The 24862-nt window shown below is 45.1% G+C and overlaps 1 protein-coding gene across 3 annotated transcripts in view; it reads right to left on the bottom strand.

The window, feature by feature from the left end:
- The window catches only part of LOC138741282 (proto-oncogene tyrosine-protein kinase Yrk-like), a 215016-nt gene that overhangs the window by 157231 nt on the left and 32923 nt on the right, over window positions 1-24862 (bottom strand). Inside the window, exons 1-2 of one of the 3 annotated variants that reach the window (XM_069895101.1) lie at window positions 9229-9329; window positions 4627-4698 (exon numbers count right to left, since the gene is read on the bottom strand). The gene's annotated coding sequence lies outside the window, so the exon portion shown is untranslated. Of the gene's footprint in view, window positions 1-4626; window positions 4699-9228; window positions 9330-24862 lie in introns of those variants that run through there. The other 2 variants (XM_069895097.1, XM_069895103.1) reach the window with 2 other exon arrangements.

Below are 24862 nucleotides of genomic sequence, written 5' to 3'. Positions count from 1 at the left end.
GCTGGTGGTGTAAAAACGTTGTCTAACCGCTGCACCAAGCATGCTGAAATATAGAACTACGGTTGAACACAGAGAATCAAACGTCAAACACTATTGTGCAAAAATTATGAGGACCAGAAAGGGGGAAACAGGAAGGATTTATTTCTTTCAACAGAGGGCTGAATAATTATTGGTCAGAGATTTAAAGATTAAAAATGAGTTGAGATAAAAAATTATTTATTCAGCAATGAGTGGAGCAAGTGGAGACAAAAACCATCACATCCCTGGATAAACAGTTCAGACAGAGACATCAAGGCCACAGGCCTAGAGCTGGGGAAGGGATTGATCTTGTGCCCTTATTTGGTTGCGAACATTGATAGGATAGGCAGGATGGTCTCCTTCAGTGTGTGCAATAAGTCACAGCTTAGAATCAAATGGTGTTGCGGCTGGAGTTTTATCAGGGACACCTCTCAGCCCGATCACAAGAAGACTGTCTCTGACTCTGTATGAAGAGCTGTTGAGAACAGCGCAAGAGCGTGCATGTCATCGTGTCAGGGTGTGCAGACACCGAGGCTCAAGTGAAGGTGTAGTTTACTGCAGCAACATTCCTAGAAATAATACACAAACACTGAACATCCAGCCAACAAGAAATTGGTGTAAAATGGTCTGAGAAGATGAACAAATGAGTCAGAAGAAGAGAGAGGAGTTCCAGAATTTACCACACCTTCATCTAAGGGCATAGTCACTGACTGAGGGACATCCAGAGGCCAGAACCACTGGAGCATGGATGGTTGGGCTTGTGCACACAGTGGAGGAAGTTATAGACGGGGGGGGGGGGGGGGTTAGCAAAACCAAAGAGGTGTTTGCAACTGAGGGTGAGAAATTTGAAATGGAGTTCGTGCCTCACCAGAAGCAAGTGCAAGAAGCAGACACAAAGGTGTGAGGAACAAAAACTAATTTACTTTCTTTTTGAGTGTTCTGATGAATTTGAAGGAATGGGGTTGAGCGTCTGTCTCTGTTAAAATTGCCCCTATTTCCCAACATGCCCGGTTTGTCTCCAGTTAAAACACAGAAATGCTGGAGGAACTCAGCTGGACTTGTAGAGTCCATAGGAGGTAAAGATAAATTACCAACATTTTGGGCCTGAACTTCTCCTCAAGGTATGAGTAAAAAAAGAGACAGGTGTCTCAGATCTGATTCGTTTTGTTACACCAGGTTTGAGAACCAGAGAGGCCCATGGTACAGATGTGACTGGGTGCCACAGGACGATTAACCTTCTAGCTACTGCTTAGCCAGTCACTGACAACAGGCTTCCTCTATTTCAAAGGCAGGAACCACCAGCCCATGCCGTTCAAACAAACCCTTCTATCCACGAGTCAAGGTCTGAGCAGAAACCAGAAGGACAGGAGGACAGAAGGGGATGAGTAGTTACAGGGGGAGGGGGTAACTCTCTGAATGGAGAGCGAAGTGGGTGGGAAGCTCCAATTCCAGGGCCTCCACAAGCTCCCCATCTCCTGAAACATTGGTTCCATACCTTTGCTTCCTATAGACACTGTGTGACCTGCTGAATTTCTCCAGCACTTTTTTTTGCATTGCACTACAATCACAGTGTTGGCCGACAGTCCTGTTTAACAGCCTGTGAGAGGCTAGCTCAAAGAAAATCTCCCCTGTGTAGACTGTCCTATGCAGAGATTCCAGCGTTGATTTAAACTGTGCATCCAGCTAACAAGTGCTAAAGGTCATCCAAGGATCAGTTGTCAATCCCCCCAGGCCTGACACACTAGTCTGTACCCCACAATTAAACCTACTCCAGACTTTCCTTACACCAGAGCTCAACAGATCAAAGACTGTTTGCAGCACTGTTTGAAACATGAATTACCCACATCACACTTGTCAGGAAGGCACAATGGTGACTGCACTTCCAGAGAAGACTGAAGCAGGCAAGGCTACTGGCCACCATTATATTAACTTTCTACAGAAGCTCTTTCGAGAGCGTCCTGGCCGGCTGCATTACAGTGTGGTATGGTTGCTGCAGGGAAATGAATTGGAGGTCAATCCGCAGGACTATAAGAGTGGTAGAGAAGATCAATGGAGTTTCCTCCCTCCATCGACATGATCTACCAGGATCATTGTCTGAAGAGGGTGTGCAAAATCAGAGAAGACTCTTTCCACCCTGCACACAGCATCTTTCAGCTGCCCTGTTGGGGAAGAGATACAGGAGGATCAGAGCCAGCACCACCAGACTGAGGAACAGCTTCTTCCCATGGGCAGTGAGAAGAATGCTGAACAACTGATAAACTGCACACAATAACCTTCTGAGACTCTACTATTCATTGAACAAAAATAGTTCTTTATTTTAATATTTGTATGTACGTCCTGTGCATATGCTTAGTGTTATGGTCTGCATGTGTATTTGCAGTGTGTTTCACTGAGGACAGGAGAATGCTGTTTCATTGGGTTTATTTGTACAACTGAATGATAAATAAACGAACTTGAACTTAAAGTGCTCCATAATTCCCACAACCAACAATGAACATCAGTGCTGGACAGTGGGGCCAATGCATATCCAGTAGGTTTCTGGATACTTTTTCTTCCCAGGATTTTCTGTGAGAATGATTCTGACAAGCACAAAGAAAGTGGTCAAGTGGTTCTTGAGGCACCTCCACCACATTACTACTGGAAGGTTTAAACACCTGGGTCTGATGTGTGGAGACCTAGTCATACATTTGTCCCCAACACATATGAGAAATGGGACAAGAAGTCGTAGGGCAGCAAAAGGTTGACACAGGGAACAACAATGAACAAGCCTGTCCCACAGGTGACCACTGATGGCCCTTCTTGCTGGGGTGGGGGTGGAGCTGGGGCCTTTGCCCAAGATGGACCAGACGCTGTGTTTCCTGATCTCTTTAACCCCTTCTCCTCACCAGACGGGCCTCATGGACAAGACACATCGCCTAACTGGAAGCTGTTGGAAGGCCTGAGTGGGACTTTAGTGCAGCATTACCTGTGCCAACTCAGAGCCGTAGGTAGGATGAGAAGCAATGAACCCAAAAATGTAAGTGGAGAGGAAAACCAATCATTAAATAGCTAAATGGTTTTTCAAAGAGATAAGCAACTATCATCATTCATGGTTGAACAGTGAATAAATTGGATCAATTGTCAGTTCTTTGTCACAATAACATTTTCACTGCCTCTCCCACATGAGTTGACAAGAACTTGACAACATTTCATTAACTCAGATCTCACTGAGCTGTTGCTACCAGCTCAATAACTGCAGAATCGATCTCCAAACAATTCTCTGGAGCAGAATGACTCCATTCATATTCCAACATACAAACCTCACACCCAACGCAGCCCAGGTGAATCCTGAAGTCAATTCATAAGCAACTCACTCCCTCACCAACAGGCCAAATTAAAATGTCATAGAAGCAATAAACAAAGGGTATGCTTGATTCTGGGCTTGATGGTACTGGTGTGGGAGGGAGACGAGGAATGGGTGCTGGTGTGGGAGGGAGACTGCGAACGGATGCTGGTATGGGTGGGGTAATGGGTGCTGGTGTGGGAGGGGAATGGGTGCTGGTATGGGATGAGGAATGGGTGCTGGTGTAGGAGGGGGAATGGGTGGGGTAATGGGCACTGGTGTGGGAGGAGAACGGGCTCTGGCATGGGAGGGGGAATGGGTGCAGATGTGGGTAGGGTAATGGATGCTGGTGTTGGAGGGGGACCAGGTGCTAGGGTGGGAGCGAGAGAATGGGTGCTGGTGTTGGTGGGAGGCTGGTGTAAATGCCAGTGAGAAATTGACCTCCAAGCTGCTTCTGAGCTCCATAACTTTCTGCAATTTCACAAACATCCTACAAACTTATAGTTATTTTTTCTGTTTTCAATGCACAGTCATCAAGTCACAGTAAACAAAGTAATAAGCTAATTATCTCTGGAGAAATGGTAATTGGTGAATGATGGCTCAGTGTCAAGTGCAGATTGTGGAGGATCAGGTGCCCAGTAATCCTGAACCTCGAGGCCTGACTCACTGCACCCACACCCCACCCACTATAGAGAAAGGTGATGGCCAGTGGTCATCCCAGACACTGTCCACCTCTCCACCAATCACACCTCTCAGGTGAAGGGCTTCCCCACAAACATTTACAATGGAAGCAATTTGGCTGAAACATTTCCCCTGTGCAAATCAAGACTTTTTTTTCTTATTTTTATTACTACCTTCTAATTATTACAGAAATACTATTATAGTGGAACAGGAGGAAATATCTCTCTTGAGGCCTGTAAATGAGATACAACATTTGAGTTTACAAGGAGCAGTTTGTCCAAGTGTAAGTATTAAACAGTTTAGAAAGAATACAGGAGGGAGGGATGTTATTCCAGCATTGTCTCTCCCTGCAATCATGGACTGTCTGAGCTCAGTCAGTCCTGGTCAGACTAGGAAGGGCTAGTTAACCTACTCCTGCTCCAACCTGACTGAGGCCCCAGGCCCATTTCGCTGGTTATCCTTCACTTCTGCTGGATGACCCACTGAGATTCTCCAACACGTCTGTGTGCTACACCAGACCCCAGCTTTGACAGACTCCCCTGTTTAACTCCGCTCCTGCTCCCATCTTTCTTGTTCACAAAGTCAGCTTGGCTGCCAATACTCACAGTTACATGGTGAACGGTCTCCTGACCTAAGGTGGTGCCGAGCCGCTCCTCTCTCCGAAACAATCGGTGCCTCTGGAAAAGAATCAGATCCGAATAAAGAAATCAAAAGCATGAAATGCAGATAAAACCATCAGCTGTCACGTTTTTGAATGGTGAGACACATGGAGGAATTTCGGACAACCAGTCACGGTGCTGAGATGTGAACTGATAGCACATTTGTTTTATAAAATGCCAACATTTCACAGTTCAATTTACCAAAAGACAGCCACCATGTCTGCAGGAACCTCCTCGCACATTGTGGTGGAATAGAGTACTGCGGCCATGTCCTCACTGGGCTGGGCAGGCTGGCCCACCTTCTGTACCTGTAGCCCCTACCCATAAGATCCCCTAATAAAGGCTGAGAGCTCTAGTCTCCTCTCTCATACCTGCCTTGGATGCAAGCCAGCAGCATGTTGAGGCATATCTGGGTCTTCTGATCAATAAAGCCTTTGACTACCTGCTTCATGTCTGCAAGTGGCCATTGATCGTGCCACACACAGGAGTCCCATCATCTGATGAAAGTTTATCATCTTACCTCCAGCAAGATGGAAACCAAGGCATTATTGGATTACCAAGGCAATAGCAGGGGTCTTGGCCCAAAATGGCAGCTGCCATGAGGGGTTCCAGACTCTGGGGAACCAGAGCATTGGTGCAGAGCACCAAAAAAAAACATGGAGACCGCCCCTTGTTTGAGAAGGAGAAGCACAGGAGGTGACTCTGGTGGCAGACCAATGAGGGGCCCTGCAGCTGAATAACACACAGGTGTCGGGCTGTTGGTTAATGCAGTCAAGGGACTCACAATCAGGCTACAAATTGCTGGAGACTGACTTGAGACTGGCTGAAGAGGTACCAGGTATCGGAACTGAGATGCTGAGATCACAGAGGGCTTCCTGATCGGAGGTTTGGATTTGAAGCTCAGGTTGCCAATGGTTTGGACGGAAGTCTGTATGGCTGCAGAGGTTGTGAGAAAGCTGGAGGCAAATCTATGGACTCTCAGTGATTCTGGTGAGGGAGGAAGAAATTCTCTTTTGCTTTTCTTTCCTTGACTATAAGGGTCGCCGGGCAATTTATGCTGATGGCAGATCTTTGTCTGCCTTACGATAGGCTAAATTCAATTTGGTAAAATATCATATTTTCTGTTTTATTACGTGACAACAAAATAATCTTGAAACGAAGCAGTGATTATATCATTTTTCTAGTAACTCAGACTGGTGGACTATTCCCACCAGAGCAGACAAGGAATTTAAATGCAAGAAATAAAAAGCTGGCCCTCAGATAGGTTTCCATGAATGAGACAGTCAGGAAAAAAAAACCATCAAACTCTCCAAAATTCTTGAGAGAAGGAAATCTGCCTTCCTTACCCAGTTTGGGCTAAACTGTAGAACCATCATCTTCTCCTTGAAATAGCCCAGCTTCGACTCGATTCAATGACCACTGGAGAGCACATGGCTGGTGTAAGGAGTTGAGGAGAAGGGAGGGATGTGGGTGGGGCATGGGGCGATGAGTGGATCCAGGTGATTGGCAGGTCGTCAAGGTGAAGATTCCAACAGAGGCTTGAAGGTGATGTGGATCCCATGATGGAAGGGATGGGGGAGTTGGGAACAGTGGGGGAGGGGATTGGAGGCCCTGTGGGTAGAGCCACAGACAGATAGAACAAAATGGTGGAGTTTGGGGAAGGAACAGGGCACCCGATCCTCCACAATCTGCACTTGACACTGAGCCATCATTCACCAATTATCATTTCTCCAGAGATAACGGGGGAGGGGTGGTTGGAAAGAAGGGTGTGTGTGAGAGGACCTGTGTGGGTTGGAGGAGAGGTAGGGGATGGGGAAACACAAGAGCTGTGATTTGCCTGAAGCTGAACGCTCCTGCAACCCAACAGAACATGAGGTGATGTTGCTCACCAGAGGAGGCTGAGGACAGGAGAATGTGAATGGGAATAGGCGTGGAATTGAAATGGGTTGAATTATAAGTTTCAGGTGCCCAGGACAATATTAAAAAACTGAATTCATATTAAATCATGAAAAACATGTTGAGTCAGAAACCACAAGGTGAAAAGACACCAGTACACACTGTACAACCAACAGGAAATGTACAAGGGTCTTCTGCTAACTTTACTCCATGCATTGATGTATCTCTCTCACTGCAGCCTGTGCTCAGTAGTGGATAATGATCAGCCTCACCATTGACTACAATGGGCTAGAATGTTCATCTGCAGACAATCTAGAGCTGCTAGCCACAGCCTGCTTTGAGTGCAGTTGTTCTGTGTTTACAACCCACCCTTCACCAGCTGAGACTCTCAAATCTAGTTTGTAACCAGTACATAAGCATGTGTTGGTTACCTGTGCAGAATGCTGTGTGGCCATTACAATCTCTCACTGCTACAGTCAGAGGTTCCCACCTGCTTCAAAAGGGAATCAATCATCCTGATGCCCAAGAAGCACAGGGTGAGCTGTCTCAATGATGGTTGTCTAGTCCCATTCATATTCACTGTGATGAAATGCTTTGAGAGGTTGCTCATGGCCAGAATTAACTCGTATCTAAGTAAGGATCTGGACCCACTGCAATCTGCCGACTGCCACAATCTTTCCACAGCAGATGCAATCTCACTGGCTCTCCACTCAGATCTAGATCACCTTGACTGCAGCAACACATACACTAGGCTATCCCTTCATCAACTAAAGCTCAGCTTTCAACACCATCAAACCCTCAGTGCTGGTCAACAAGATCCAAACTCTGGGCCCCTGCACCTCCCTCTGCAACTGGATTCTGGACTTCCTCATCAGAAGACCAGTCAGTACAAATTGGAAACAACATCCCCTCCTCACTGACAATCAACACCGAAACACCTCAAGGACGAGTGCTTAGCCCACTGCTCTACTTAATCTACACCCATGACTGTGCGAGTACAAACTTCCGATGACACCGCAGTTGTCAGCAGAATCACTGACGGCAATGAGGACGTGTACAAGAAGGAGATAGATGAGTGAGTAGTTGAGTGGTGTCACAACAACAACCTTACACTCAATGTTGGTAAAACATTGGACTTCAGGAGGGGGAAATCAGGAAAACAGAACCAGTCCTCATCGAGGGATCAGGAGTGGAAATGGTTAAGAACTTCAAGTTCCTGGGTGTTGACATATCTGAAGATCTGTCCTGGGGCCTTCAGGTTGATGCAATCATGAAGAAGGCTGACTAGCAGCTAGACTTTGTGAGGAGTTTGAGGAGGTTTGGTCTGTCAGCAAACACTCTTGCAAATGTCTACAAATGTACCGTGGAGAGCATTCTGACTGCCTTGCGTCATTGTCTGTTATGGAGGGGCCAATGCATAGGACATGTAAAAATGACAGAATGTTGTAAATTCAGCCTGTGACATCACGGACATCGGTCTTCATTCCATTGAGGACATCTACAAGAGGGGGGCTGTCTTAAGAAACCAGTTTTTATCCTGAAGAACCCTCAGCACCCAGGCCATTCCCTCTTCACACTGCTACCATCAAGAAAGAGGTACAAGAGCCTGAAGCTGATACCCAATGGTTCAAAAACAACTTCTTCCCCCTCCGGCATCCGATTTCTGAATGGACAATGAACCACAGACACTACATCACCTTTCCTCTTCTTTTGCACTAATTTATTTATTTTTAAACACAATTCATTGCAATATTTGCCACAAAACAACAAATTTTGTGACATGTTTATGGCAATAAATTCTGATTCTGAGAACCTTGCTTTTGTAACCAGTACAAGATCCTGAGCTGAGGAACCAGGATTTTTAAAAAAAGAATTAGGTTTCAGCAGTTACTGCTCACCACTCCACAACATGTAGCCTCCACAGCAAAGAAACCGCTCGTCATTTGGCTGCAGCAGCTTCTTCACTGAACAAAGGGTTAACTGCCCCTGTAGCAGAAACCCGCGCGAGTTATGGTGCATAGGACTGTGAGATTATCCCTTGCTTTTGTCCATCCTTGGCTGGTTTTATCTGGTCTAAAAACCCAATTCGATGACATCAACAACTCTACTCATTTTGAACTGAGCAATGTTTACAACAATCTGTTACCAACAGCAACGTCTTCCACTTTGCCTTCCAGCACAAATCTTTCAAATGTGCTTGTTCTCTTTTAAGATTGTGTTTTAACCATGGAGTTTTGCTTCAGTAATCTGAAAAGCAGCTCCAGTCTTTGGAGTTTGTTGCATATGAAGATGCAGTCTGAACAGGTCAAAATAAAAGATCAATCATCAATTTAAAAAAACTTACTTAGGTTGGTGGCATTAGCAAATGCCATGGTTCACCTAACCAAGTCATAGAGTCACAGGTGTCATACTGCATGGAAAAAGGTCCTTCAGCCTAATGTCCATCCTGACTGAGATGCACTCCTCAGCTTGTCTCATTTGCCCATATGAGGCCCACAGCACTTTGAACCAATCCTAATCCTGTCCAAATGCCGTATGAATGTTGTAATTGTACTTCCCCTACCACTTTATCTGGCAGCTCCTTCCACGCATCTACTATCTCCTGTGTGAAAATGTTGCCCTCAGTTCTTCTTTAAATCCTTGTCCTCTTACCTTAAGCCCATGCCCGAGGTTTCAGTAATTTCAGCCTCTTTAGAAGACACACATACAGCTTAACGGCCTCATTGTCAAATATCACGCTCAGATGGTCTCATTTACACCGGAGACAACGCGAACCAAGGCAGCAACTCACGGTGAGGTCTCGCTGTTTCTGCATGTAATAATTTTGGAAATAACACCAGTGCTCCAGCTGATCGAATGCTCGCTATTAGAGGCACAACTTCCTGCAGATCACCATTGAAATATAGCTCCAAAAAATGGTTAATGATTTCTTATCACACATTGAAGAGAAATTTAAACTGTTATGACTGGATTTTTTAAAATTTCTGTATTTATTTTGTAAAATAGTCATTGCAGGAAACAGAAGAAAGAATGAAAGAGGGAGGGGGAGAGAGAGAGAGAGAGAGAGAGAGAGAGAGAGAGGGAGGAGGAGAGGGGGAGAGAGGGAGAGAGAGAGGGAGAGAGAGAGGGAGAGAGAGAGGGAGAGAGAGAGGGAGAGAGGGAGACAGAGAGGGGGAGAGAGGGGGAGAGAGAGAGAGAGGAGAGAGGAGAGAGAGGGGGAGAGAGGGAGAGAGAGGGGGAGAGAGGGAGAGAGAGAGGGAGAGAGAGGGGGAGAGAGGGAGACAGAGAGGGAGAGAGGGGGAGAGAGGGAGAGAGAGGGAGAGAGAGGGAGAGAGGGGAAAGAGAGGGGAGAGAGAGGGGAGAGAGGGGAGAGAGGGGAGAGAGGGGAGAGAGGGGGAGAGAGGGGGAGAGAGGGGGAGAGAGGGAGAGAGAGAGAGTGAGAGAGAGTGAGAGAGGGGGAGAGAGGGGGAGAGAGGGGGAGAGAGGAGGAGAGAGGGGAGAGAGGGGGACAGAGAGGGAGAGAGGGGGAGAGAGGGGGAGAGAGGGGGAGAGAGGGGGAGAGAGGGGGAGAGAGGGGGAGAGAGGGAGAGGGGAAAGAGAGGGGAGAGAGAGGGGAGAGAGAGGAGAGAGAGAGGGGAGAGAGGGGGAGAGAGGGAGAGAGAGAGTGAGAGAGGGGGAGAGAGGGGGAGAGAGGGGGAGAGAGGGGGAGAGAGGGGGAGAGAGGGGGAGGGAGGGGGAGAGAGGGGGAGAGGGAGTTGGGAGAGAAGGGGAAAGAGATGGAGAGAGGGGGAGAGAGGTCGGAGAGGGAGAGGGGTCGGAGAGGGAGAGGGGTCGGAGAGGGAGAGGGGTCGGAGAGGGAGAGGGGTCGGAGAGGGAGAGGGGTCGGAGAGGGAGAGGGGTCGGAGAGGGAGAGGGGTCGGAGAGGGAGAGGGGTCGGAGAGGGAGAGGGGTCGGAGAGGGATCGGAGAGGGAGAGGGGTCGGAGAGGGAGAAGGGTCGGAGAGAGAGAGGGTGATGGATGGGACAGATAGAGGGGGGCAGAGAGGGTGAGATGAGGGAAGAGGGACGGAGGGAGGGTGTTGGAGAGAGGGGGACAGAGAGAGAGGGGGGGAAAGAGAACTAGAAGGGGAAAAGAGAGAGATAGAGGAGGAAGGGAGAGGGAAAAGAAGGAGCTGAGAAAGAGAAAATCAAACACAGATGTAGATCACAAAACAAACAGCTTAAAGAACCCCACTTTGGACCTCATGCCGAGACATAACATGGGGAGGAGGCGCAAATGAGTGCCCTTTAATGCAACACACTGTATGTTTCTTTAAAAATTAGGTTACTTATCAACATGAACATTCAGACAACAATATGAATGAAAACAAAAAATTCAAAAGAGAGAGCAGGTTTCCGAGTCATAGCTTCCATTGTGATTCACAATGTCCAGAATAATTTCTACTGGCTTGTTAAAGCTCTCCCCACAGATTAATTAGGAAGGTTTTATACCAGGCTGTTGATGAGGTGTAGTTAGAAACTCAGCAAGTCAATAAACAAATCTACAGATTAATTTATATTGGATAGTTATACAAACCAGCTCTTGTTTCCAAATAGATTTTGTTTGTCCAGTACAATAATTAATTCCTGTGATCAATAAAACAATGCAATGGGACTGTGGTGATAATGCAATAGAGTTTGTGTAAAGTAGTATCACTGAATGGGCAGACAGCTGTTATGAGGCTGAGTGACACCCCCTTCGAGGGGTTGCACCATGGCAGTCCCCTCAGTTTTCAGCAACTCCCTCTCCCGTGGATCACCAGTCGCTTCAAGTACCTCAAAGTCCTAATCAAGGATGGCTGCCAGCAAGCAGGCCCACGTTAACAGGCTGAGTTCTCTCCCAATGAAGACGAACACTGACCCTGTACAAAATGAGTCTTGCCGGTTGTGAATTACAGCTCACTGATGCCAGTCCCAGACCTGAAGCACAGTATAACTGGATGATAAACTGGTATTTGAAAAAGGGCTGGAGGCCATATCCTGACCGCACGACTGAAACCATCTTTCCCTTTCACTTGCCCAGATCATACAAGCCGTTAGGAAAGGAACATGCAGAGTGAGCAGAAGTTCTGGTGCACAAAAGTGGAATGAAGAGTTAACAGCAGGCGGGAGATGGGGAGATGTAAAGATCGGACTGCTGTAACACCATGTGCTTTCCACCTGACGCTGCTGACCCTCAGTACCAAGCCCACGTTTCAGGATCCTCCAGTGCGAGACCTCCTGAAACAATCAAAGAGTTCAGAAAAGGCAATGGCAAGCCAGAAGAGGCCCCAACCCCTCCATCTGATCTTCAATGCTCCCTCAGTGCCATTACTGCCACAGTTACCGACTGATGGAGCAAACTCACATGAACACAGATGCTATTTATTGTCATGTAATAATGTAACATTACGTGAAATTGCCTTTCGTCTGCCATGCAGCAAGCAAAGATTTTCAGTTAAAGCATCAGCATTATCTGGCACCCATTGCAGTTAGAAGAAGAGAAGCTAGATTCACCTTCGCCGCTCACACAGCCTCTGCAGCCACACAGACTCCAGTTCAGTTCAAACCATCAGCAGCCTGAGCCCAGATCCAAACCTCCAACATGATGAGGAAGCCTTTAGTGCCCATGGCCCTTTGGGATCCTGCCTTGCCCACAGCATCTTCTCGAATCCCAGTTCCGATACCTGGTTCCCATGAGCCAGTCTCCAGCAGCCTGTGTTGGTTCCTTGGCCGCAACTTGATAATAGCTCACCACCTGTGTATGAGGAATGAGGAGTGTGTCTGCCTGCAGCACACAGTAACCAGGCTGAAGGGCCTGCATCTGTTTGTAGACAAGAGTCTTGCAGTGTAAAGGGATATCCAAGGAGCCAAGTCAGGCCATTAAAATTACACACAAAATCATCAACTTCTGCATTCGACATTGAACATAGAAGAGCACAGTACAGGCCCTTTGGCACACAATGTTATGTTGGCCTCTCTCTCCTCTGTGCTCTCTCCAATTCATCCATATCCTTCCACGATACAGTGACCAGAACAGAAGCCAGTCCTCCCAGAGCAACCTGTTTGGGAAAGCTACAACATGACCTCCCTACCCTTTTGCATTTGACCCACCTCTGAAGGCAAGCATGACACAAGGTGTCCTCACCACTTCGTGATGCCACTTTCAGGGGATCGTGAACATGAACCCCATCAACATTCCTTCACACCCCAACATTTCCAAAATGTACAACTTCAAAGGAGTCTGTCTCAGTGGAAACTGTAGAGGCGGACACAATGCTTAAAGATAGATATATAGATAGGAAGGAAAATGCAGGCAAATAAGAGGAGGCCAGTATGATGACTTGGGCCGCATGGATGAGTTGAGCTGAAGTGACTCTATCAGCTGCACTTGTCAGGACTTGCCAACACTCGGCCAATTTTCCATCTGACCCATATCCTGCTACAGCCCCAAACCCTTTAAATCTGAATTACCAATTTTTGCATCGTCTGCAGACTTAATTGTCACACTTCCTCCTTCACATTCAAGCCATTAATACATGACCACAAGCAACAAGGGTTGCGGAACTGATGCCTGTGGTACAGCGCTGGTCACAGACTTCCAGTCCGAAAATACATCCCTCTGTCACACCAGTGATGAAGGGAGACTCTTCAGGGCACAGGGAGGCTCCACTGCCATCGTCACAATGGTTTCCATAAGTTCAATATTTTTTTAAAAAATCACTCTCTGAAGTCTGTCATAAATAATGTGCAAAATCTCTCTGAAGTCACAAACAAGTGATGTTATCATCTTTGTTCAGGAAAAATGGTTGGCAATATTTTCTATTTCTGTTTATTGTTGGCGTGTGGTCCAGCCTGATGATCATGTTTGTCGAATGAGTAAATTGATAATACGGACTTAAAGACAGTAAACCTTGCACACATTATGCTGGATGATGCAGTGCCTTTGACAATCCACGTTAGTGGAATTATAACACTGGAATCACAACTCACAAATGAAGAGAGTTGAAGATGTTCGGGTGAAATTGTTTACCACATGCATCCGTTTTGACGTAAGCAGTTGTCCCTTCCCCCAAGGATAACAAACTGGAGTGGGGAGTCTCATTAATCTGCACATCACGTGACAGCACATCGGGGGCAGCCATTCACTGATGCACAGCTTGCTGAGCCTCGCGTCACTCTTCAGTGATTCCAGTAATCTCAGGGCTGCACACACCCACGCTCTCAACGCAGCTGCTGCCACGGCAACGCCATCGCGCTTGTAAGATATGTCCTCTCCCACACGTACAACCACTAGCTTTCAGGCCTGCTACAGCGGGACTCTGTGGCTGTTTACAGGCACCAATTAATCAGGAGTCCTTGGTCCCCGTGGAGGGAGGGGAATAAGCGAAGGGATGGTGCCTGAGTTAATGTGTGCATGCACACCTGAACAGTACACAGTGAACGTGTGCAAACTCGCATGGATTGTGCACAGGTGGACGTGTACAGATTTACATATCTTACAAGTGGAGATATGCATGTGCAAGCCCAGGAACGGTGCACGTGGATATGTGTGCATGTTGTGTGCGTGCATGTGCATATTGCACATGACTGGGAGTTGGAAGAAAGTCACAACCCTGAGATATCACCTAAGCAGGAGCTACAAAACAAGTCAGATCCCTAATCTCCCCTTCTGTATCCAGATGCTCTGGAAATTTCTGAGGACATCAGTCAAGAACAACAACTTCAATTTTCTATGGTGCTGTTAATATCGCCAGACCCCACAGCATTGCCAAAGGAACATAGACTTTCACGATTGAAAAACCCTCAAAGAGGAGAAGCTCGCTTTCTGGTGAAAGCTACTCAGATCATCGAACAACACCACAGGTGAGGACATTCAGCCCATAGTGTCCATGCCAGATCTCCACCACACACATTCACTGGTTCCTCTTGCACCCCCCCCTCCCCCCACCCCACCCCTCCCATTCTCGGTGGCCTTAAAAACATTTCCTTGCCATTTATCCATGACAGTAGCAGCAGCACACTTGGTCAGACAGGTGACATGACCTCCCTCATGGGAGACGCAACTCAGAAATGGGAGCCCTTGGCACTGTTCTTTTCAGTGCCACGTTATGCAAAATCAATACTGCCTGCAGTCAAAAGTATTAGTGACCATTTTGGATTAATCACAACATTGGAGTTTGCAGGTGAATGATACTCTTCACTGGGCATCTATGTTTTGAGCCCTTTTGATGGCTTGGAGCTTGCAGGTCAGGAAAACAGCCATCAGCTGTGGACAACCAGATCCTCCCCTGGCAGTTTGTGACTTTGTTATGGATTAGAAAATCAACCAGACCCTTGCATCTTCAAACAACCTTCATCAAGCAGTCATGGGTCAAGTTATGCATCACTTTGTTGACCCGTGGCTGCTCACACCCATTCTCGGGACTGAAACAAATGGAAATGATTCCCAGAAGCTGTTACCATCTGATAATGACAGCCATTGTCTTTGTGAGTGGGCCAGAGACAGTACAGGTGAGGGGAGAGCCTGGCTAACAAACCTGCAGGGAAGTAGATGCTGCAGAGCTGGTTCGTGATGAGCCAGGGCATTAAAGATTATGCGGAGAAGGCCAGAGAGTAGGGCTGAGTGGGAATAAGGATCAGCTCATGATTGAAATGATGGGTTGAATCGCTTCTTTCTGCTCCTATATCTTGGGGAAATGCGGAGAACAGCATTGGCCCTCTCCCATGCTTCTCCACCCTCTCCCGTCTCCTCCTCCCACCACTCCTGCTGCATTGGGGAATTGTGGAGTGCAAGCTGCATGCCAGTCCTGAGAGAACCACGCTGAAAGCCTGCTCCCTCTGGACCCCAGAGGTTCTGATTCAGCACTTCTCCCAGGGCAGACCCCATGATCTTTTCTTCCACTTTCGTGGATCACCAATTTTGCCATTTGTGGGGTTCCTGATTTAACACTTGATAACACCTCACCAAATGTTACTACATCAAAAAGATTCTGGGATTGCATCTGCTCTTGCAGGATTTAATGGTCCACACACCCAAACCCGTAGTTTTATTTACAGCTCACTCCACCATTATCTCACTCCATCCCTTCACCACCACAAAGCCCCCCTCCACCCGATTAACTGTTTTCCGCTCCTTTAAACAGATCAGTGAGATTTACCTTCCATGGGTGGTGAGGTACACATCAAACCCCAGCAATTGAACACATAAAAAACACAGAAGTGATGGAGGAACTCAACAGGTCTCGCAGCATCCGCAGAAAGACCAACATTTCAGGCCTGAGCCCTTCAAGGTATGAGCAAAAACCAGGTACCTCCTAAGGATGCTACGACTGGCTGAGTTCCTCCAGCATTTTTTGTGTTTTTACTACAATCACAGCACCTGCAGCCATTGAAAACGTTAGTGTGCATCCAGGAAAAGGCCACAGAGAGTTGTAAACTTGGCCAGCACCATCACGAGCATCTATAAGAGGTGATGTCTCAAGAAAGCAGCCTCTATCCTCAAGGACCCTCACCACCCAGGCCATGCCCTCTTCACTCTTCTACCATCAAGTCAGAGGAACAGGTGGCTGAAGATGAACACCCAACACTACAAAAACAGTTTCTTCCCCTCCACCATCAGAGTCCTGAATGGACAATAAACCTCACACACTACCTTGCTTTTTTCTTCTTTTATACTAATATATTTATTTTTAAATGTAATTTATAGTAATATTTGCACCTTGATGCTGCTACATCGAACTTCATGAAACATTCGTGACGATAAAGAAGTCAAGATATGGTTATATGGTTATACATCACAGCGGTGAAGCTCATCTCAGTTACAGTCTGTGAACCCAAACCAAAAATGTGTCAGGAATTGATAGGACTGTGCATTTAGAATTGGCTTGAGAAATATTTCATTTGGGAAGTCACATAAAAATTATGTGCCAGCCAAGATGAAAAAATATTTATCTCCTCTTGAAACTCAGTGAAATCAAATCTGGTCTTTGTAAACACTTACTTAGTTGTCAAGTATACAGGAACTCTTCCCATGACAGGATACACGCACTTTTCCAGATGGGTGAGATTGCAATAGTTAAGGTTATTTTTATTCAAAAGATCAAACATGGTGTCATAAAGGTACTTATTTATAAGCTAATTTTAATAACATTAGGAAAATGGCCAGCAGTGCTGTTGATAAGGAAGAGATACTGATTAGGCTGGGAAAGGGGCAAACAAGAGTGCCCCTCATTTCAAACACTGAAATCCTTTCCAACTTGGCTAGTGAAGCTTACAGTGAAAGGAGAGGCCTCACCAGAATCTGTACTGTGACCAAGTCACAGTGAAATGGTGTAATGATAGAGTACTAGTGATCCTCCAGACCACTAGAGGGAGTTGGAGACTAATTTGTTTGCAGCATAGGTTGGATGCCTCCACACAGTCATGAGTTAGTTGTTTTAAAATAACCCAAGTTTCTTTATTACAATAAGAAACATCACATGATATCAGGAGTGTGCATTAATCGTTATCAGCAGGGAAATGGAAAATGTGAAGACTCCTGATGTTGGAAATTAGACTGGAAATGTCGGCTATGAGGTTGTTCATACTGTACCTGCAAGCTATTGGACTCGACAGCAAACCTGATGCATGGAAGATTGCACTGCTACTTACTGTGGCAGGAACTCAAGCCCTAGAGGCTTTCAATACATTTGTTTTTGACAAGGCAGAAGACCAGAGCAAGATTCTGGAGGTGTTTGATGAACACTGTTCACTAAGGAAAAATCAAGTAGCCAAGATATCACAGCGGTGAAGCTCATCTCAGTTACAGTCTGCGAACCCAAACCAAAAATGTGTCAGGAATTGATAGGAGTGTGCATTTAGAATTGGCTTGAGAAATATTTCATTTGGGAAGTCACATAAAAATAATGTGCCAGCCAAGATGAAAAAATATTTACATATTTCCCTCGCACATGCAACTGCAGGGAGAAAGCTTTGATAATTTCTTAACGGACTTAAAACTAAAATTAAGAATGTGCTATTTTCAATCACTGCAAGATTCAAGGACCCATGATCAAATTGTGCTCAGGATTATTGATAAGAAAGTGAAAGAGAGAGATGCTGCTAGAGACAAGAGCTTACCTTAGCTGGAGCTGTGAAGATATGCCACACCAGTGTATTAGCTCTGCGTGAGAGTGCAAAAGCCAGTGAAAACGAAGGATAGATATAGCCACATTGTGAGTACACACACACACACACACACACACACACACACACACACACACACACACACACACACACACACACACACACACACACACACACACACAAAAAATGAAATATAGGAAACAACAAAAAGATGGCAGAACATTCAAGTGCAAACATGCATTGAAACAATGCCCATCTGTGGAAAAGTACGTAATAAGTGCAAAGGGCAGAATCACTATGCAAAGCAATGTTTTTCCAAAAGGAACCAAAACTAAAGATGTGCACACTATAGAAGACAATATACACACTATCAAAGAAATTGCTCTCAGTGATATACTTTTCATGGGCATGGTATTGCAGAAAGATTCTAAACCAACAGACACTCAATAGCCAAGTGTGAACAGAATCAAGCAGGAAAAGTGAACTGTGTCATTACATACAAATGGAAAAAATATTCCTTTCAACTGATAACAGGGGAAAAGGTCAATTTGATCTGTGAACGTGACATGAAGGCAATGAAGATAAAGCCATACATCCATACAAGTCCTGTACAGTTCAAAGCCTACAATGGACAGAGCATCAACACAAAAGGTACATGTAAACTCAAGGTGAAAGTTAAAGATAAAGAGCACCATCTCAGGTTCACAGTAGTCCCAGATGGACATGTTGAGTGTCTGTTGGTTTAGAATCTTACTGCAATACCATGCTCATGCTTGGTGACAAAGCATGGGAAAACTTAAGCCCATTCAAGAGAGTGTACACACCAGAAAAACTTATTGTGTTAGCTGATGCATTATCCAGGCCAACAATGCAGAGTGAAGCACACAATGAGAGTTCCACAGAAACAGATGTGAATGAACCTGATCACTGAATCTCTTCCTATATCTGACATGAAATCCAAGCAGATCATAGCTGAAACAGAAAAGGACGCCATTCTACAGAATGTCATCAAGAATCTGAATGAAGGGTGGCCTAGAGGTGAATGTCAGCCATACTACAACATCAGAGCTGAGCTGAGTGATGTCAATGGGCTTCTACTCAGACAGAGCAGAATTATCATTCCTCAATCACTGCAACAAGAGGTGCTGAAAAGGGAACACAAGGGGAACCTTGGAATGGAAAAATGTAAGAGAAGGGCCAGAACTGCTGTTTATTGGTCAGGGATAAACAATGACATTGACAGGATGGTTTCAAGCTATGAGATCTGTTTGAAACATCACCCAAAGCAGATAAAGGAACCCATGATAATAACCTACTTACCTGCAGAACCGTGGCAGAAAGTTGGGACTGATCTGTTCCACATGGATAGAAAGAATTACTTGCTGGTTAATAACTATCAAACTAACCAAAGATTGCACTGCTTCCTAATATGTCTGTGGCTTGTGTGATCAAATATATGAAATTAGTTTTTGCAAGACATGGAATTCCTCAAATTGTCTACAATGACAATTCTCTACAGCTCTAGAAAATTCCAGAACTTTGCAAAAGAGTATGATTTTGGCAAGTCCTCTGCATCAAACAGTAAATCAGAGAAAGGAGTTCACATAGTTAAACAGTTGCTCAAGAAAACATGACCCTGTGATTCAGATTCGATCATAGCTCTATTGAGACTTGAACATGGCACATCACCCACTGAGCTTCTGATGGGGTGTAAACTACACACCACACTTCACAACTCTGCAGACCCAAACAAGAACAGAGATGTCAAAGATGTCAAAAGAAAACAAAAGTGTCTTGAAATAGAGACAAAAAGCAAACTATAATAAGTCAGCAAGAAGCTTAGGGCCATTGGCACAACATGACACAGTGAGACTTAGAGATTCCAACACTTGGGACAGAAAGGTTACTGTTCTGGTGGAAGTAAATCCAAGATCCTACACAGTCAGAAGAGAAGGGGGTCAAATTCTGAGGAGGAATCAAAAGAGCCTGCTGAAAGCAGGAACAGGCAAATGCAGAAGATTCAGTCTGCACAGCAACAGAGGAAATACCACCAGTGCTGCACAGTAGTGGAGCAGCAGAGCCGACACAAGGACTGGTATTAAGAAGCTCCATGCGCATTATCAAAGACTTGACAGACTGAATCTCTATAAGAAAAAAAACTGCATACTTAAAAGTAACATCATGCCAGTTCTCAGGCCAGATTCACCAATTCCTCCATCAATTACACAACCCATGAGAGAGAGTGGCCCAGAATTGTATGACCACAAGCCTTGGGTCAGTCTGTGGAACACTGATGGCCAAAATCCAACCTGGGGAGAGAAAAGTTCCCCATTTAACCTATGGAGTGCAGCATGTATCAAATCACATGATTGATGGCAAAGAAGGTGGCCAATCATATCCATGCTACCTAAAAGGTTTCTGATCCTCTCCATCTCTCAATCCAGGGCCCTGTTGATGACAACTCTTCAAAGGTTAATGCAGGTAGTTTTCCCATTGCACTAGCATTCCTACCTCCTAGCTGTGGCAAACAGAGAAATGAGACCAGTTTGGTCAGCATGTGCCATTTGGGCCAAAGGCTCTGCTTCCATGATGTCAAAGTCAATGCATTAGCCTTCAAAAGAGAAGGGTCAATTACAATCCTCACCTCCAAATTTTCCTGTTATGCTTCCACAACTCAGCAATCATGCAAACAGATAAAGTTTAATATTTTACTTCATACACTTTTAATCCATTGCTGTTCATTGTAAGCAGTTTTAGGCTCTTCATTTAAGAAAGGATATGCTGATGTTGGAGAGAGGTCAGAGGAGGTTCACGAGGGTGAGAAGCATTTGACAGCTTTTGGCCTGAACTCATTGGAATTTAGGGAAATGGGGAGAGGAGGGGGTTCTCATTGAAAAGCATTAAATGTTGAAAGGCGTGGACAGAGTAGATGTAGAAAGATTGTTTCCCATGGTGAGAGAGTTTGGGACAAAAGGGCACAACTTCAGGATTGAAATGCATCCATTTAGAACAGAGATGTGGAGGAATTCCTTCAGCCAGAGCATGGTGACTCGGTGGAATTTGTTGCCACAGGCAGTTGAGGATGCCAGGTCATTAGGTGGATTTAAGGCAGAGACTGACAGTTTCTTGATTAGCCAGGGCATTAAAGGTTATGGGCAGAAGGCCATGTAGGGGAGCTGAGTGGGAAATTGGATCAGCTCATGATTAAATACAAGGCAGACTCGATGGGTTGAATAGCTTATTTCTGCTCTCATGTCTTATGGGAACACAAAAAGTTCACAAAACAGAGATTCAAAGTCTAGTGGCATGGTGTCAAGCGAGTGGAACTAAAGAGGGAGCGGGGAAAGAGACCACACCCAGTAGATACTGTTATGAGCCCAGAGGACCCCAAAACCCAGCAGCAATAGAAATTCTCCGAGACAAATTGTTACTTAAACAAAAGTTACTTTTAATTATCTTTAAACATAAAAACAGGATCAAACTTTAACTTATTACTATTAACTTAACCCCCTTCTAATGTGTGTATAAGTTCAGAAAAGTTCTTTAATCACAGTCCAATCTCCTCCACGTTTATTGGTTGCAGGCAATTGTTATACTGTGCATCGAATTTAACATTTATGAATTTCACCAGGCTTTGGTGCTTGAAAGGTAAATGGTTACCGCTCCAGAAGGTTCTTGTTGGTTTTCAGGAATCACAACTGATTTCTTCAGATCAGCCACTTCAGTGTCTTGCCGAAGAAACTTGCCCCATCAGGATTTTCCAAATAATAACCTCTTTCCTTCAGGTCACCAAAGAGTTCATTTTGTTTCCCTTATTTCAAGTGAAATATTATGCAGCCAGCCATCTCCTCTTGTATGGAGCACAAGGGCTTTGACCAGGCTGACCTAAGAACTCAAAACCCATCTTCAAAATGGCATTTTTCCACAAGCTTGATTTAGAGCAGCACAGTTAGGCATAGCGGTTAGTACAACGCTATAATTCTACCTGCAACTGGAACCTGGGTTCAAATCTGGCACTGTCTGCAAGGAGTTTGTATGTTCTCCCCATACCTGTGTCTTTCCTCTGGGTGCTTCAATTTCCTCCCACCCTTCAAAACACACTGGGAGTTGTAGGTCAATTGGGTGTAATTGGGCGGAACAGACTTGTGGGCCAAAGGAGCCTGATACCATGGTGTAGTTCTACATCTAAATCGACATAACCTGTTAGCCTTCTTGCAGAAGAATCCTTCTCACTTGGTATAATATGACAAATAAACATTAAAAACTTACGTACTGCTTCTGACTCATGTCAGGTGTCATATAAAAACAAATAAATTGACTGGATTTATAAATAAGTTCATCAATAAAGTAGTGACAACTCCTTAACCACTGCTTTGAAATCTACAGCGATCGTTCAATGAGACCAACACTGGATTACTGGATTCATAACCCAGTGGTTTGGGCTCAAGTAACAAGAATTCAATTTCCTCCATAGCAGCTGAGGAATTAAGCTTCCATTCCATCGGTAACTTGAAGTTAAAAGATGGTATCAATGGTGGAGAACACGACATGATCAGCCTGCTGTTAACATTCATCTGATTCACTCACACACTCGAAGAGCTCTACACCAAACTTGCACAAGAACAAACCTGGCGTCAACAATAATATCAATGAGCGCCTTCCATACCATCAATGAACACCCATTACAAACAAAACTAATAAACATACTAGAGATGCAGCAGCTGAATTTTCCCATCTATATTCAGCAGACTCTTCCAATAAAATACAGAGAGTAGAAACATTGCTATATTTCAATTGACAAAATTCTTAGAATATTTAAGAGGATGTATTATATTTATCGACTGAATTCTGATGCAGAAAAGTTAGTAGAGCCCCTCCATCATTCCAGCACCTTACCAGGATTGGATCCAAACTCACAACGCTTTTAGGCTGCCTCAGGAGAACCAAACAATCAAACTGGACATGAGAACAGTGCAGCAGTAGGTCAGAAATAATGGGAAATCTTTGCAGATGATGACTGAATCTCATGCAACAGATGATAAGTATCAAAACAAAACTTGACCAGCAGAACGAAGTTTCACAGGAACAAAAGTCACATGCAAATAAGATAATACTCCTTGCCTACAATGTAGTAGCACTAAAAATACAATCAACATGATTCACTACAGCTTACACAAATTCATTCAGATTTTTATAATTCAAACCTCTTTGAACATGTGGATATTGGAGGTTAGAACACAGAGGATCCAGTGAGAAATCGGGAAGATTCTCGGAGTTGACTTGGCCTGAATTGTGAAATGTTGCATCAGGTGGTGACCATCACATGTCAGACTGTGTCAAGAAGATAGACATTTCCTCATTGCCCACAGCCAATGAGAGCCATTCCAGTTGTAATGTTGAAAACACAGCAGACACATTGTGGGGAGGAAGCTCCATGGATGGCGGTGAGAAAGTGACCAGATCATCAAATGAGATTGGCTTACGTTTTGGTGCAAATGGGTCAATAAGCGCCTGTTGGTAATAGTGCATGACTTGTCCAGGATGTTGTGGCTTATTTCCACTGCATGTGGAGTACATAATATTGAGGAATTAACTTGGATGAGATGCTGGTCATAGATCCTGATCAAGCAACAACTTGAGGCCTTTCACATCCATCTGAGAGAATATATATGCACTTGGATTGATGTCTTACCTAGAAGTCTTCCTTCTGACAGTATAACAACCCATAATGCTGTAGAAACTCACCAGGTCAAACAGTGTACTTAATATAGCAAAGATAGATACATTACCATTGTTTCAGGCTTAAGTCCTTCATCAAGATATGAGCAAAATGGACACAGCTGCCGTGTACGTTATATAGCAAAGATAAAGATACATAACCGACATTTCTGGCTTGAGCCCTTCATCAAGGTACAAGCAAATTAAAGCTGTGTAGTTTATATAGCAGAGATAAAGGTATATAACCATGTTTCGGGCCTATAGTTTTTCTATTTAAATTACACTGTTTGACCTCCTAAGTTTCTCCAGCATTGTGTTTTTATTACTATCATGGAGTCTGCAGACTTTTGTGTTTTACTACAATGACCAAAATCTTGCTCTGAGCTCTGAGTCCAGGAGAACCCATTCAGCTCTCCAATGTGGTGAGGAAAACTTAAATCCCATGAATATGCAGAAGGTGTAGTTTTGTCCATAAACCATTGGTGGAAGATTCAGACAGGAGGCATAAGAAAGAGTAGACACTGAAATCTGGGGCAACACACGATCGACTGGAGGAACCTCAGCAGCATCAATGGAAGAAAAAGAGCCAACATTTCAGGTCAAAACCTTTCTTCATAATAGATGTGTGAAGCTTTACCTGGGCACAGGTCACATCATGAGCGCCAGGTCCCTATTACAGAACATGCTGTCTTCCCTTCCCCCCACCTCCCCACATTGGTGAGACCTCAACAAATGGTCCCTCCCACAGGCAAGCCTGCCGTAAGGCTTCCCACTGCAGTCCCTCTGTCGATGCTCAAATCCCACACAGCATGAAGACACTGATATACAATTTTTAAAAATCCCCGGTATCCGGCTCCAATGGAGATTGGTAGATGCCGGAATTTGCTGGTTGCTTGAGACTGCATGCTGCGTGACTGATGAACTGTCTGCTAAGGGTGCCAATTTTAAACTTTTGTATTTTTTACCGATTTATTTTCCGCGATTGCTTTACTGGTTGCTTGAATTTAGGATCATGGGGATTTTACTGTATTCTTAAAAATAGGGAAACATTAAAAAATGTCCTGGATACCATGCAAGGCAGTTCTTCAGTGATTTTCAGCCAAGCTATTGATGTGGAACACAACTTAAGCAAGGTCCCAGTGTCTGCCGTGCAAGGAAGCAGCTCCATCTTCCCTCATAATCCCTTACCCCTCATATATGGTTATGTAACCAACGCCAGGTCCTTCCACAGACAACGGGAGATGCGTCACGGAGGGCCTCCTGTCTGCAGCAGAATCTGTGAAACTCAAGTGCAGTCATGCAAATTCCCTCTTCAGCCAATGGGGGTGTTTCTACTGAGCCGCAAAAAGCGTGGTGATGTGAGGTAATGCGAGGTGAAGCGCGGTGATGCGTGGTGACACCTCGAATCTGGCTGCACTGTAAAC

The sequence above is a fragment of the Narcine bancroftii genome, chromosome 8 (genome assembly GCF_036971445.1).
Source record: "Narcine bancroftii isolate sNarBan1 chromosome 8, sNarBan1.hap1, whole genome shotgun sequence".
NCBI lineage: Eukaryota > Metazoa > Chordata > Chondrichthyes > Torpediniformes > Narcinidae > Narcine > Narcine bancroftii.
The sequence above is the reverse complement of the archived record's forward strand: the minus strand, read 5'-3'. Positions and strand labels throughout refer to the sequence as shown.